We start from the raw sequence: 13,543 nt of genomic DNA, 5'->3' as shown, positions 1-13,543 counted from the left end.
CCCTTTTTGAAAATGGGCACTGTAGGAGAGTAGGGTCTGCTATCCTATGGTCACCCCAAATTTTTGCTTTTTGCTTCACTGGTTTTCGACTTAATGTGGCTGTGGGCCTGCTAATCAGACCCACAGCGTGCTGTTCTCTCTCTAAATTCACATACATGTACTATAGGTACATAACCCAATTGGAACTAGACTCCTTGTCAGCCCCTGTACCATGCACTACAGGTGCTCAGGGCATAGGTGCCAACAAGGCCTACCAGGGGCTGCAGCATATCTTTTGCCACCCCTGGCTGGTACTTAAATGAACACAACTGGCTGACCACTCAGCTGGGGCAAGGTGGTGTAATCACCCCTTGCTTAGATATAGTATACCTATATCTAAAACCTAACTGGACACATATAAACCATTAAGCCACTCCTATGGCAGGCCTTAACAATCCTGGAGGCAGAGTGCGTGGTTTTATGTGAGATGGAGCTTAGCATGAGCTGAGCCTGTCTGCAGCTGTCGGGACCAATTCCCTTAGCTGTTCCGGGATAATGCCAAACCATATACTATTAAGTGCATTATAATCCTTGCGGCTATATGTTAACTTTGGTTTGGCTTTATCAAAACATGTCGTGTAAGGTGTCATACGATTTGGAATACTATCCCCTCGACAGTCCTGTCGACGGGGATAGCATTGCACCCCTCTAGAGGGTGAAGACATGTTATTTTACTAAAACGCGGTTGATTTTTAAAAGAGCCTCAGCATCTCAAAATGGACGCTTCTGCCACAGACACGAGTCTGACCTCCTGCTGCCGACCGAAACTCAGCAGAGGAGGCCTGGACAAAGGGTTTCCTGTCGCAGGGAGGTGTTACACCACCCAGACAGGAGATAGTGGATTGTAGCAGGGAGGTTTGAAAGAAACCAGACACTGCCTGGGGAGCACAAGGCTTCCCCTTGCATAATCCGGTCAAACCGGTTCTGGGGCACACCAGCCCCAGTCCCAGCGCGACCCTGGACAAAGGGAAAGGGGTGTAACCACCCCCTTCCTGGGTCCCACCCATAGGAGGGACCTAGCAGGATATCCAGCCCACCAGATTGGTATAAGAGTGGGAGCAATGCCCAAGCATTCAGATAATCCTGACTGAAACATATGACACGAAACTCTGGACCCTTCGACATCCTACTCGACGTAGAAGAATCTCCCTTGTGGTCAAGGAGTGACCACCCTGTGCAAACAGGCACCATCCAGCACCTCGACCCTTGCTTTGTTGCAGTTCCCGCCGGAATTCGAGCAACAGAGTTCGACAAGACCAAGCGTGCCTGCCTTCTAACAGCCCAATCCACAGTCCCTGCAGAGCTGAGACCCGTGGAGGCGACCGGAAGCGTGGGGCCCGCCATCTTGGAAAGTCCACGAGACGCTGACCGTGCAGCCCACGAGTGACCCTCGAAGCTGTACACCGGGGTTTGAGAAGCCTCAGCCCTGAGCCTCTCTTGCACCGAAGCTCACCCCTCTCCACTCACCGAGTGCGGCGTGGGGCCCTTCTGCATCTTTTGGCTCAAAGCGTTGGGCCGGTCACTTGCCCGTTGGCTTGTGGCACCTGTGCCGACGAACCTTGAAATTCGACTTGTGATTCTGGTTGCTCCAGACTTGCACCCGCTCCTCTGAAAAGGAGCACCCGCTCTGACCCTCCTGGTCCGAGTGCAACGCCATCTTCGAATCCTGCGTGGGTTGCCCTTGCCAAGGGTTGTTTGCTCCAATCCGGAAGCCGACACCGCCGACAGCGAGAGCCTGCGTGGGACAGCTCGTGATCCACTCCTGGACATCCTCGGTGCCCCAGAGTCCACGTGGCAGCGGAGAGAAGCGACCCGTCAGCGACCTGAAAGCGCCCGACATTGCCTGGTTCCTTCTGGTTCCACCCTGGTCACTGCTAAGTGACCCAGACTCTGTCCCCTCTGCTTTCAGATCATCTTTAACTTCGATCCACCTTTGGATCACACCGGACAATTCTCGTCTCGACACCTGCAGCATCTTCAGCTCCAAGCAACAGCAACCTGCGTGACAAAACCCGACACTGCTTCGAGAGAGCTGTGGCGAGCAGTTCGACGTTTTTCAGTTTGGCGTTTTTTGCCGAAGCAGAGGAATAGCAGAGGGGCTGTGTTTCAGCTTTTAAAAGTTGATAGCCAGAAAATTTGGGTTGCTACGTCCTTCAACAGACGACCCACGAGCACAGAGAACCTAAAGAAGCTGCGGGGTCCGGCAGCGCCAGCGTCTGCACCCTGGAGTTGTAAGGGGGCAGAGGCGGTAACTGCGGCAGGAGGGCTCTGTACATGCGGACGCAACGCCCATAAAGGAAGCCGCGTGCAATTTTAAAATCCCTGCTTCTCCGGCACACGCCCTGAGTAAGAGGGAAACAACCATTCTTTGCAGTTAACGCAGATGAGAGGCAAACAAGCAGTGAAAGCCTACCCGTGCATCTCCCGCCGCCTGCAGCCCGTGAGGAGAGACCGGCCAGCCAGCCAGCTGATTGCACTTAGAAGCAGAAGCAGCTTCAGAGCGTGCAGCGGCAGCAGGGTCTTGCACGAAAAGAAGGGACGAAGCAAAGGCGATTCGACCTGAGGAAGTGGGAGACCAGCCCTGGGATCACAGTAGGCAGCATCAGGCAGCATCAGGTTGGTGCAACCTCTACTCATTCCTTCCCCCCCCCCCCCCCCCCCCCCCCCGCCTGTGGCGCCCCTGGTCCTTGCTCTCATCCTGCACATCCTGGCTCGACCCTGCCAGCACCTACATACATACCGGCCTGTATTCATGTGCCCATAAAAACAGAAACCCCAATACTGCAGGCAGCACTAGTAGGTGTGCACTACAAGGAAGAGGGGGGGGCGGACCCCTGGAGTGTAGTCAAGCAGCAGGCAGCGGGGAGGTTTTCCTTGTCAGCATCAGCAGCATTGGGAGTCTGGGAGTTGGATTTGGACTTGGGCTCACTGTTACAAGGTTAAGCATCACTGAGCTGAAATTAGTGTGCGCAGAGTAGTGAACCGCGCAGAACAGAGAGTAGCAAAGTACCAAACCAAACCAAACAACCACTTCGAGGGAATCTTGAGTCAGTGCGGCAGCTGAGCACTCTGATAACATCGGAACCTTTCCTCGCCCAGTCCATTGACCACGGCAAAACAAATTAATTCCATAGCTACCCGTATCAAGAGGACTCCACAAGACAAGAGAGGTCAAAACAAGACAAGAGTTTGTTGGAGTCTTTCAACCAGCCGAAACCCTACCATCTCGGTTGCGGCCACGTAATAGGGCGTCTGAAAGGCTGCAAGGAGTAGGGGGCAAGCCCCTCAAAAAACCACACCGCAGCCTCACCATGAGATCAGGGAGACTCAGAACAGACCCCATAGTCAATTCAATTTCAAAGCTTTTATTCGATTTGTAAACAAATCATACAAGCAAAACATGAAATCAATCCATTACATTAAAAATTTATAAAATACAAAATTTATACAGGGGAATCCGAGAAAATTCATGTGAAGATAGGACACATACTGACAAGCGTTTATATTGGATCGTAATTAAAAAACACATAAAATGGCAAAAAGGAATAGAAGTTAACAGTTAAAATCGTACAGACAGGAGTCAATAAATTAGCACAAAATGTTTATCCTGGCAGCTGTACGTTGAACAACAAGCCCCCGGCTAATCATGGGACATAAAATTTTGATTTAAAATTTGTTGATACAGACAGGAAAGTATAGAATTATAGCAGCACTAAATATATCCTGGCAGCTGTATGATAGAAGTATAAAAAAGTCAAGAAAAGAAAACATGTACAGACAGGGTTAAAGATAAATTGAACACTGCTAAAAAAGTGCTCACCCTGGCAGCTGTACGTTTTGAGAAGTACAGACAGGAATATGGAGATCATGGCAATACAATACTTTTCCTGGCAGCTGTACATTTCAAAATATAGATGGCAACAAAAAAACATATGTCCACATTTTCTAAAGCTGATAATAACACAAGGGCATTCTTAAAAGACCGTATATTGTATTTACAAGCAACATAAGAAGTAATTTCTGGGACGCCTTCCGAATTTAAGAATGGACTGTTGACTATTTCCCAGTAGAGTTTACTATTTTTTGTCTCAACAGCTTCATTCAATTTATCCCAAGCTTCTCTCTGTAATACCTTTTTCCTGTTAGAGATAGCCAGTTTGTAATTAACCCTTGCTTCTTTGATGCTAGTGCCATCACGGGGTTTGAGCCCTAAAACTCGTTTTAGTTCCCGTAAGGTTACAATACAGGGCTTATCAAACCATCCCAGTTTTGTCGTTTTATTAGCTGAGGGTTTTTTAGTAAAGATACCCTCAATGATGGTATTGATATTAATAAATTGAGATATCAGAAGGTCGTGGTTAACAACATCTTTAAGGCAATAGCTAATCTCAATTTTACAGCTGACTACTACCTCCCTTTGTTTAGCCGCAGAATTGACCCCCGTCCACTTGATTCTCGGACCATTGGGCCGTTGGGACACTATATCGGTGGTACAGGTTTCCCCAGTTCTTTGTGTGACACCCCTTAGAGGAAGGGTGACGCAAATACTGTTGTGATCGCTAAGACTTTCCTCTCTCACATACAAGCTTGAATAGTCCCCATTACTTGAGAACAAGATGTGATCGATAAAAGTCCCAGCTTCCCTCCCTGTAAAGGTGGGGCAACTGGCATTCTGCTTATTTTTGTTACAATTTAATAGGGATAAATCTAGTTTTAGTAGCAGGTTATTTAAGGTGGAGCCGTAATGGCAGTGCGGGAAGTGGGGAGAATCCTCACTCCTTCCTACACCCCCATTAAAATTATCCGACTCCACTCCAAAACCGCATGGGTTACCCTTGGATAGCTGGCATGGCTGCAAATTAAAGTCTCCAGCCCATAAGATGTCTAACTGCTTATTAGAAATGCCTATAGCCTTGGCAATTTCTTTTTCCAGGGGGTACAAGATATTCCCTCTGGAGGCATCAAAGATGTTGTTATAAAAGTTAACAAGAACCAGGTCCTTACCCTTAGCACATGCAATCCTTAATACCTGGCTGTAAGCTCCCACATTTGAGCTGCTTCTAACTTTGTAGGTTTCCAGTCTGTTGAAAAGGAGAATCTTGTGGAAATGTCCCGCCGGAGCTCTGGGCGCTCCGTTCTTTCAAGCGCCTCCGGGCGCTCGTGCGGCGTCACTTCCGCCGCCGGGGCACCTGGGAGTTGTAGTGTGGACGGGCGCTGGAGCGCTATGGAGCTGAGCGCTGGTAGCGCTGGCCGTTTCCCTCACGGCGTTGGTAGGGCGCTGAAGCGCTAAAATGGCAAGCTGTCTGCTGTCCTCGATGGCCGTTCACCTCACGGCTTGTGGAAATGTCCCGCCGGAGCTCTGGGCGCTCCGTTCTTTCAAGCGCCTCCGGGCGCTCGTGCGGCGTCACTTCCGCCGCCGGGGCACCTGGGAGTTGTAGTGTGGACAGGCGCTGGAGCGCTATGGAGCTGAGCGCTGGTAGCGCTGGCCGTTTCCCTCACGGCGTTGGTAGGGCGCTGAAGCGCTAAAATGGCAAGCTGTCTGCTGTCCTCGATGGCCGTTCACCTCACGGCTTGTGGAAATGTCCCGCCGGAGCTCTGGGCGCTCCGTTCTTTCAAGCGCCTCCGGGCGCTCGTGCGGCGTCACTTCCGCCGCCGGGGCACCTGGGAGTTGTAGTGTGGACGGGCGCTGGAGCGCTATGGAGCTGAGCGCTGGTAGCGCTGGCCGTTTCCCTCACGGCGTTGGTAGGGCGCTGAAGCGCTAAAATGGCAAGCTGTCTGCTGTCCTCGATGGCCGTTCACCTCACGGCTTGTGGAAATGTCCCGCCGGAGCTCTGGGCGCTCCGTTCTTTCAAGCGCCTCCGGGCGCTCGTGCGGCGTCACTTCCGCCGCCGGGGCACCTGGGAGTTGTAGTGTGGACGGGCGCTGGAGCGCTATGGAGCTGAGCGCTGGTAGCGCTGGCCGTTTCCCTCACGGCGTTGGTAGGGCGCTGAAGCGCTAAAATGGCAAGCTGTCTGCTGTCCTCGATGGCCGTTCACCTCACGGCTTGTGGAAATGTCCCCGGGGAGGTTTTCCTTGTCAGCATCAGCAGCATTGGGAGTCTGGGAGTTGGATTTGGACTTGGGCTCACTGTTACAAGGTTAAGCATCACTGAGCTGAAATTAGTGTGCGCAGAGTAGTGAACCGCACAGAACAGAGAGTAGCAAAGTACCAAACCAAACCAAACAACCACTTCGAGGGAATCTTGAGTCAGTGCGGCAGCTGAGCACTCTGATAACATCGGAACCTTTCCTCGCCCAGTCCATTGACCACGGCAAAACAAATTAATTCCATAGCTACCCGTATCAAGAGGACTCCACAAGACAAGAGAGGTCAAAACAAGACAAGAGTTTGTTGGAGTCTTTCAACCAGCCGAAACCCTACCATCTCGGTTGCGGCCACGTAATAGGGCGTCTGAAAGGCTGCAAAGAGTAGGGGGCAAGCCCCTCAAAAAACCACACCGCAGCCTCACCATGAGATCAGGGAGACTCAGAACAGACCCCATAGTCAAATCAAGTAAAAGCAAACAACTCCCATGCCGGAAAAAGAGCGAAGAGGACATAATAGAGGATACTCCAGATACCCTAGAGGCAAAAGACATTACTCTTATTGTCCTCACGGTTAAAACACCTCTGAAGACCGCATGCCTCAGAAACACAAAGATCACAGATTTTCTACTCTCGGCTCCATTATCTGCTCCGGCAGCATTGCAGGAACAGAATTTAAAGACAACAATCAGTATCAAAAGAATGTCTCAATCAGTGTCATCTCTAACTAAAGCCTTGCAGAACCACAACAACACTCAAAGCAATAAAGCATATGAGAACAAATATTACCCCTGGGATACTCTCCAAAAGAATCCAAACAAGACGACGAATCAACACACGGTGAACGCCCAAAAAAACGCAAGGGAGGAAGCTGGCGACACCAACTCAGACAATATGCCAAGTGACGAGCGCATGGAGAATGTAGGAAGGTACCTCCTGACTATGGTTGCCCCCAACTTTTTGCCCTGTGTTTTAGCTGGTTTTTGACATAGTCGACCTGGGATCCTGCCAATCAGGACCCCAGGCCTACTGCTCTCTCTTTAAAATGGATTCCATGTACCCTAGGTACATTTCCAATTGGTACTGGGCCACCTTATCAGACCCTGTAACTCAGGGCATAGGTGTACCCAGGGCTGCCAGGGGCTGCAGCATGTATTATGCCACCCCTGGCAATTTGACACAACTGGCTGCATGACAGCTGGGGCAAAGTCGTGTAATCACCCTTTGCTGTAGGTATAGTATACCTATACCTAACCCTAAAATGGACACACAGATTCCTATCAGTCACTCCTATGGCAGGCCTTGACAATCCTGAAGGCAGAGTGCTTGGAATCGTGTGAGATGGTGCTCTGGCATGAGCTGAGCCTGTCTGCAGCTTGCGGAACCAAGTCCTAATAGCTGTTCCATGATATCGCATACCATATACTCTTAAGTGCATTATAATCCTCGCGGTTAAATGCTAACTTTGGTATTGCTTTATCAAAACATGTCGAGTAAGGTGTCATACGAATTGGAATACTAACCCCTCGCCAATTCTGGCGACGGGGTTAGCATTCCACCCTTCTAGAGGGACACGACATGTATGTAACTGTGAACCCCGGTTAAAGTTAACTGAAGCCTCAGCTCCACAAAATGGATGCTGCCACCACAGACACGAGTCTGACCTCCTGCTGCTGGGAGTCCTTCCAGCGAGCGAGGCCTGGACAAAGGGTTTCCTGTCCGGGGCGGTGCTAGCACCGTCCCAGACATGGTTTTGTGTATCCTGGGTAGGCAGGGCTTTTCAGGAAGGTGACTGCTGAGTGGCACCCCGGTGCTCACTACGCATAGGCCGGTCAGAACCAGTTCCAGGGGCACACCAGCCCCTGGCCTGGGGAAAGTCCGGCATGGCAGAGGGGTGTAACCACCCCCCTCCTAGTCCCACCCATAGGCAGGACCTAGTCACCGGGTCAGCCCCCTTTTTTAGTATAAAGATGGGAGCGGGCCCCCTGTTCAAATTAGATCATCTTTGGAATCAAGACACGACTTTCTGCGAAAGGACTTCAAGATTTCTTCATCAAGATTCTCCCTTGTGGCTAAGGAGTAGTCACCCTGCATCAAGCGGGCACCATCCTCAGAACACTGGGGTCTGCTGCAAGTCCTTCTTCACGAATCCGACGACCCAGCTCGACGAGACCCGGCTTCCCTGGCACCTCTGACCTCTACTCACCTCTACAGCAAAGCTGAGAACCGTGAGTGCGACGAGACCTCGAGGGACCGACGATCGCCACGACTGCACGACTTCTGCATAACAAGCCCACCGAGTCTTCCACTGGTGAGTGCTTTGGGGTCCGAGAAGCCCCAACCCTGCGCAGCTCCAGCACCCAAGATCAGCCTCCCTGCATCTCCACGATCTGCGTGGGGCCCTTCTGCTGTTTGCTGTGCACCGCGTTGTTTGGCTACTAGCCGGCTGGCTTGTGGCCTTCTGAACGACGCCCGACGACATCACTGCTGCTGGTCTGGTTGCTCCAGACTGGCCCTTGCTTCCTTCCTTAAGAGAGGCACCCCGGACCCTCCTGGTCCACTCCAGACGCCATTTTAGGTCCACCGCGTGGGCTTGAATTTGCCAAGGCTTTGTTGCCCAATCCTGGGTCCAGCGACGCCGACAGCTTCTATCTTCGTGGGACAGCTCGATCCTCCTTCCTGGTCGCCGACAACGCCTCCTGGTCCGTGAGATCTTCGAGCACAGCGTCACCCACTCGCCTTGTCGAGGTGGCTACCATCCGGTGCCCTCCTGGTGCCCACTGACTACTGGCTAGTAGTCTCGAACTTGGTCCCCTCTGCTTTCAGGTGTCATCTTCCATCGATCCAGGCTTGGATCCACCGAACTTTCTTCACTGGTCGCCTGCCAGCAACTTCTTTCTTCCAGGCTCCTGGTCCGTCAACGAGGATTCCCGACGTCTTTTGATTCCTATGCAGCTGCAGCCCCTGGGCTAGGTAACTTCGGCATTTCGGTGCCCCAGCATAGCCTCACTATCCAAGGGTCAGAATCTACTTTCGTTTTCCTCCTACCAGGTCGGGTTCGCCCGAGAACACTAACTTTGCAAATTCTAGCTACCATAGACTTTGTCCCGCATCTCGCGTGAGAGTGCACACACTGCACCCGAGTCCCCTGGGTCTCCTAGAAGTAATCTAACGATTCTATAGTCAAGTCCTAGCGATTCCAAAGCCTATTAGTACTGTACTTACCTGCTAGTAATTTCGCATTCCACTTTTCAAGTATATGGTTTTCCGTGCCCCTCGGGCATTTGTATATACTGTGCTAACTTAAGTATTTTTGTAAGAGTTTTGGTTTGTGCTTAGTACCCTGTCCTCATAAAGAGTACAGGGCTGTTGTGATTCTTAATAAATAACTGTTTATTTTCATAACACTTGTGTGGTGTCCTTTCACTTGGTGTTCAAGGGGTATATGTGGTATAACAGCTGGCTTAACACGCCCTCTCGAGTCTTTAGCCTTAGACTGCTCGTATCCACGCTACTAGGATAGCTGGTCTATAAGGTTGACTTACAACCAATCATCAATAAGGGTTGCTGGACTGATACATAGTGTTCACTAGAATAGTGACCACTGCATATCAGGCCACCTTCTCACAGAGAACATAAAGGAAGTTCAAATGGATCCCACCATCCCAGAAAAGCGACGCTCACTAAGTTTAGGATCTTATTTCGGACCTGGGGTTTATGAAAATGACCTCGGGGTCGCCAAGAGAACAGCTTCGAGAAAGGATAACAAGGCCTTATTGGACATATCGGACAAGGACATCAAAGAAACCGATAATATGGACCAATCTCTAAGCACAAGGATGACACCCTACGGCCCAACACAGCCAAAGGATGATCCGTTAGGCACAGACTCACAAATTAATCATTATATTACTCCAAATTTCACCGCAGGCGCAAATGCGCAGGAGCCCGACAACCTGACCTGTGTTGGCACTACTCATACCAGACAAATGACCTCAAATCGTCCGTCTGGGCTATTCCCGCTCCACTTCAACATTGTTTCACCAAGCCGAACAATTCCTTCCAAGGGCCAAGAGCAGAGGATCAAAACATCTTATTACACGCCCATCCCAGACTCCGGAGACCTACGAGCATCAGGCGTAACAAGATCCAAAATAAGGGATAAAGCTCGGAGCAGCCCTCAAGACCCAAGACACCTAGCAGACGACAGATTACCATTCCACGCTCCACTGTGGTCGCCGTTTATAAACATGATGGAAACAATCTCCTCAGCCCTCCTTCAACACTCAGAAAAGTTAGAGTCTCAGATAGATATATTGCAAATTTTAGCTTCACATGTGGAGAGTATAGATAAAAAGATTCTCGAGTTGAATTCCTTCATCGAACGGGCACAGAAAGACCCGCGTACAACATACCACGAATGTCAGTGCTCTGAAATAATTGACCAGCTCAAAGTATTACCAGCAATTCTAACAGACATTCTGGTAGAGGTACAGAACAAATCCAATGATGTCCATAACTTCTCTGAAACCACCGGGATCGAAAGCTCGCCCGTAGACACGACAAGCTCAGTCAGCAGTGCCACTTCATATAGCGAGGACATAAGGCCGGCCAAAATGGAAGGCAGTCCAATACCTCTCCCCCAGGCCTCCCAGATGTCAATCATCGAAGACTTAACATCCCCTCAAAAAGGCATTTCGGATACAGCCAACACAGGGAAAGATGCTCCCGGGCAATCGCAAAAAAATGGGAACTAATCCCACATACTCATGGAAGAACTAGAAAATGTGAGCAGGGAAGAGCTGGGAACAATACAAAACGGGCAAATAAAACAGATACTCCATCTCACAAAGCGCGAAAGAAAGCGACTAAGGAAAGCAAGACAAAACAAGCATCAGGGGAAAAAAGATACTGCAAGAATCACTAAGCCAGACATAAATACAGGAACAACAGTGCAAGGCCCCAACCACAAAGAGTCGCCAAAGGCGAACCTGGCAAAGCAATTGGACCGTTGGATGACTTTTTCAGCAGCGAATCAGCCCCCGGAAGTCAAACCAACAGCCGACACAATGTCATTAAGTGCTTTAAATACAACACAAGCCCAAATTACAATGCAACAGGCGGACGGCCCTCCCGCACTGAAGCTGCAGGGAGAACAGAAGGATATTTCACACTGTGAGAAGTTGGCCCGATATGCAACGTTCGCTATTCTAGCGACCGCTATGTATCGTTCCAACGACCCTTATGGTGTTTGGTTGTAAGTCAACCTATAGACCAGCTATCCTAGTAGCGTGGATACGAGCAGTCTAAGGCTAAAGACTCGAGAGGGCGTGTTAAGCCAGCTGTTTACCACACATGTTCCCCTTGAACACCAAGTGAAAGGACACCACACAAGTGTTATGAAAATAAACAGGATATTTATTAAGAATCACAACAGCCCTGTACTCTTTATGAGGACAGGGTACTAAGCACAAACCAAATCTCTTAGGAAAATACTTCAAGTGCACAATTAACAAGTGTCCGAGGACACGGAAAGTTTAAGGTCTCGGGCGGACCCGATAAGGCAAGTCGGAAGCGAGGGACTCGGGACCCTAGAGTAAAGAGGCTATGCAGGCACCGAAATGCCGAGTTACCTAGCCACGAGGGCTGCGGCTGCACAAGTCTTACAGGCGTCGGGGTCTTCGCTGACGAGCCAGGAGCCGGAAGAAAAGGAGTTGCTGGCCGGCGACCAGTGATGAATAGTTCGTAGAGATCCAAGCCTGGATCAGAGATTGATGATACCTGAAAGCAGAGGGGACCAAGTTCGTACTACTAGCCAGTAGTCAGAGGGTACCAGGGGGGCACCGGTTGGCCGTCACCTCGACCAGGTGAGTGGGCGACGCTAGGCTCTGCAGTCTCACGGACCAGGAGGCGTTGTCGGCGACCACGGTGGAGGTGCGAGCTGTCCCACGAAGGATGATGCTGTCGGCGTCGCTGGGCCCAGGATGGGGCAACAAGCCTTGGCAGATCTCAGGGCCACGTGGTGGGCCTAAGATGGCGTCTTGAGTGGACCAGGAGGGTCCGGGGTGCTTCTCGCAAAGATGGAAGCAAGGGCCAGTCTGGAGCAACCAGACCAGCAGTGTTGATTGTCGGATGTCGTCACAGAAGGGCACAAGCCAGCGGCTAGTGACCAGACAACGTGCTGAGCAGCGAGCAGAAGGGCCCCACGCAGATCGTGGAGATTCTGGGAGACTGCACTTCGGTGCTGGAGCGGCTCAGGGTCGGGGCTTCTCGGACCCCAGAGCACTCACCAGAGAATTGCTTCGATGGTCGTGCTGGTTAAGAGCGTGCAGGTTCTGATGATGGCCGGTCCCTCGAGGTCTCGTCGCACCCACAGATCACAGCTGAGCTGATGACGTGGGTAGAGGTCAGAGGTGCCAGGGAAGCCGGTTCTCGTCGAGCTGGGCCGTCGGATTCGTTGAGGAAGGACTTACAGCAAACCGCAGAGTTCTTAGATGGTGCCCGCTGATGCAGGGTGACTACTCCTTAGCCACAAGGGAGAAATCTTGAGAAGAGTCTCGAAGTCCTTTCGTAGAAAGTATTCTTGATTCAAAGATGATCTAATTTGGAAGGGTCCCCGCTCCGGCCTTTATTCTAAAGAAAGGGGTGGGTACATGACTAGGTCCTGCCCTAAGGGTGGGACCAGGAAGGGGGGTAGTTACACCCCTCTCCCCTGCCGGACTTTCCCCAGGCCAGGGCTGGTGCCCCTGGAACTGGTTCTAACCGGCAGATGCGTAGTGAGCACCGGGGTGCCACTCCGCAGTCACCTTCTCGCAAAAGCCCTACCTACCCAGAATACACAAACCCTGTCTGGGACGGTGCGAACACCGCCCTCGACAGGAAACCCTTTGTCCAAGCTCTCCTCGCTGGAAGGACTCCCAGCAGCAGGAGGTCAGACTCGTGTCTGTGGTGGCAGCATCCATTTTGTGGAGCTGAGGCTTTAGTTAACTTTAACCGGGGTTCACAGTTACGTACATGTCGTGTCCCTCTAGAAGGGCGGAATGCTAACCTCGTCGCCAGAGTTGGTGAGAGGGCAGCATCCCGATTCGTATGACACCTTACTCGACATGTCTTGATAACGCGACACCGAAGTTACCGATGTGGTACGCGTTATCATGGAACAGCCATTGGGTCTTGATTCCGCAAGCTGCAACCGGGCTCGGCTCGGGCCAGAACCTAGTTCACACGAGCCCACGCACTCTGCCTTCAGGATTGTCAAGGCCTGCCATAGGAGTGACTGATAGGAACTCGGGTGTCCATTGTATGGTTAGATATAGAGCTACTATACCTAAAGCAAAGGGTGATTACACGCCTTTGCCCCAGCTGTCATGCAGCCAGTTGTGTCAAATTTAGGAGGCCAGCCAGGGGTGGCATAATACATG

At 51.2% G+C, this 13,543-nt stretch overlaps 1 protein-coding gene across 2 annotated transcripts in view; it reads left to right on the top strand.

Moving 5' to 3' along the window:
- The window catches only part of FIRRM (FIGNL1 interacting regulator of recombination and mitosis), a 3,285,109-nt gene that overhangs the window by 2,203,124 nt on the left and 1,068,442 nt on the right, over nt 1-13,543 (top strand). The gene's annotated exons all lie outside the window — the stretch shown is intronic.

Source organism: Lissotriton vulgaris, chromosome 1_1, assembly GCF_964263255.1.
Source record: "Lissotriton vulgaris chromosome 1_1, aLisVul1.2, whole genome shotgun sequence".
Lineage (NCBI taxonomy): Eukaryota > Metazoa > Chordata > Amphibia > Caudata > Salamandridae > Lissotriton > Lissotriton vulgaris.
The sequence above is the reverse complement of the archived record's forward strand: the minus strand, read 5'-3'. Positions and strand labels throughout refer to the sequence as shown.